The sequence below is a fragment of the Nematolebias whitei genome, chromosome 14 (genome assembly GCF_014905685.2).
Source record: "Nematolebias whitei isolate Nwh7 chromosome 14, NemWhi1, whole genome shotgun sequence".
NCBI classification, from domain to species: Eukaryota; Metazoa; Chordata; class Actinopteri; order Cyprinodontiformes; family Rivulidae; genus Nematolebias; species Nematolebias whitei.
Genome location: NC_056511.1, coordinates 45,330,102 through 45,332,973, shown reverse-complemented (window position 1 = coordinate 45,332,973; position 2,872 = coordinate 45,330,102). Strand labels below are relative to the sequence as shown.

The window sequence follows — 2,872 nt, the reverse complement described above, 5'->3', positions numbered from 1 at the left end:
TGGTTAGATTTAGGGTTAGGTGTGTGCTGGTAATGGTTAGATTTAGGGTTAGGTGTGTACTGGTAATGGTTAGATTTAGGGTTAGGTGTACTGGTAATGGTTAGATTTAGGGTTAGGTGTGTACTGGTAATGGTTAGGTTAAGGATAAAGGTCATGGTTAGGCTATAGAAATGAATGAAAAATGAATGGAAGTCAATGCAAAGGCCCCATAAAGATAGCAAAACAAACCTGTGTGTGTGTGTATATGTGATTTTTGTGACCTTTACAACCCTTCCTGGTATAAATCACCTAGCTTGTCAGCCTGGTCGTGTGGGGAACAAAGCTTGGTAGAATACAGTGGAAGCTTATTTTTGAGTGAGGGAGAAGTGGAACTTTGAGCAGCCCAGCTGAGACGGCCCTCAGGTACACTTTTGGCTCTGTAACTGTTCTCTTGATTTATTACTTTAATATGCAGTGGAATTATAACAAAGTACAACACAAAACAGGCAAAGAGAAAGAAAAGAGGGAACCTCCTCTCTCAGTGGACAGCATTGTTCCCAGCCTGAGTCCAATCCAGAATCAAATAAAGGTCCAGCACTCTTTGAAGGAATCCCACCCACATTCAGGCCAGAATTTTAGTCTTTAAAATAACCATGTGTGCGACATGATGCGATACGTGATGTCCCGATTGCTCTTGTGCTATAAATGATTCAGCCACACCAAGTCAGAGCACAACATCCGTACAACTGATTACGTTTGAGACATTTGTGACTTCTACTGTCAGAAGTCTGGAATGAACGTCTTAAATCGGGTTGTCTCCAAACGCACAGCATGTGCAGAGGCACATCTGGTCATTTAAAAACTGCACAATGATTCATGAGATATTTTCCAACAGACAGACTTGACTCAATAAGTTGGTAGCAAAATTTTAAAGAAGGAACTTGTGCAACATTTAAGTGCTCAGAATATGTGTTGGGGTTCAGTGCCAGCTACAACCACTCCAGATGTATGTTTGTGTAGATGTCCGTACAACTGACTGACTTATCTTCGTCTAACCCTCATCAATAACTACTCACTGGAAGTTTGATTATAATTTCTTAAGTGGTTCATTTGGCCAACAAACACACACTCATGTGCACACAGACAAAGGAAAACATTATTCTTTGTCTCTTGCAGTTCCTGTGCATGATGTGAGCCAGGCATCAAATGGACATTTCCTCTGATCTTTCATGGTTATTATTTGGGAGTGTTTTGTGCATGGATGCTACATTTTTCCAGGATGTCATCTTTAAATTTATGCAAAAAAGTAAAAACAAGTAAAGTTCTTGATCTGACAAAAAGAGTGTGTATAATGCATTAAAACTTGGACAGAAGAAGGCACAGCAGAGTGTGTGTGAGGAGAGCCCTGTTCCTCCACAGCAACCCAGAGGGCAGTGATGATACGCTGCAGCCTGCAAGGGATTGTGGGGGAAAGGCTGGCTGCTGATAGGCTACTCTCCAGAGACAAAAAAAAAATCCTTCTCCCTCCTTTCTTCATTTCTTCTCCCAGGCTCCCTTTCACCTGGCCAGGTTACCATGCCAACCAGCATCGGACAGTCTCTCGTCTCCTCCCCCTTCTGCTTCCTGCTTCTCCCAGGGAAAAAGGGCCATTTCTAGTCGCCAGGAATAGAAAATGGACCTGCCATTGATTTTCACTGGAGGATGATGATTGCACAATCACGCCCTGAATGTCGCAATGCAGAAATAAAAGACAAGACACAAAACAAATATGTTGAACACATTCAACTGCTGCTGTTAGAAATGTGGCAAAATGAGCCAAATGGGAAAGTCAGGATAATGAGAAGACATAATTATAGGTGAACGGCTAACTCAGGGTGAGGCTATTCATGTGCAGTCGAAGAGGGTAAAAGGATTACAGTTACTTCTGCATCATCTCAGTTGGATTAATTATTATTAGCAACAAAACGACAGAATCACCGTCACTGCAGCAGATTCCTGTAATTTTATATTTAGGGACGTGGTTGGTGGCACTGCTGTTCCTAAAACTGTCTCCATGTTTGTGTTCAACTCAGAAATGTACATTTCATTAAAAATATATTGGATTATTTGTTTAGGGGCAGAAGTTAAGGGATTATTTCTTTAGCAGTAATAATACTCAGAATCAACTCAGAAACTTATTTGGACGTAAAAAATAAAGTACAACAGTTTCACTTGTAAACATTTTATATTTTGTGTTTGTTTTTTACTATTAAATAAAATATGTTTCCATGTTGGCTGGCACAGTGGCTCAGTTAGTAAAGCTTTTGCCTCCGAGCGAGAAGGTTGTCGGATCGAATCCCGGAGAGGGATCTTTCTGTTTGGAGTTTGCATGTTTTCTGCGTGCTGAGTGGGTTTTCTCCAGGTACTCCGAGGGAGTAGGGCTGGAAAGAGGGAGGGAGGGAGGGAGGGATGGATTGAGGAAGGGATGGATGCATGAGTGAGGGATGGATGGAGTGAGTGAGTGAGTGAGTGAGTGAGTGAGGGAGGGAGGGAGGGAGGGAGGGATGAATGGAGTGAAGGACGGATGGATGGAGGGGTGGATGGATGGATGGATGGATAGATGGAGTGAGGGTGGGAGAAATCGAGGGATGATGGAGTGAGGGAGGGATGGATGGAGGGGTGGATGGATGGATGAATAGATGGATGGAGTGAGGGCTGGATGATAGATGGATGGATGGAAAGAGGGAGGGATGGATGGAGGGGTGGATGGATGGATGGAGTGAGGGAGGGATGGATGGATGGATGGATGGATGGAGGGAGGGATGGATGGATGGAGGGGTGGATGGATGAATGGAGGGAGGGAGGGATGGATGGATGGATGGATGGATGGATGGATGGATGGAGTGAGGGATAG

General features: G+C 43.7%; 1 protein-coding gene across 1 annotated transcript in view; it reads left to right on the top strand.

Annotated features, from left to right (window-relative positions):
* Positions 1–2,872, top strand: part of LOC119420340 (Down syndrome cell adhesion molecule homolog) — a 218,182-nt gene that overhangs the window by 149,965 nt on the left and 65,345 nt on the right. The window lies entirely within an intron of this gene.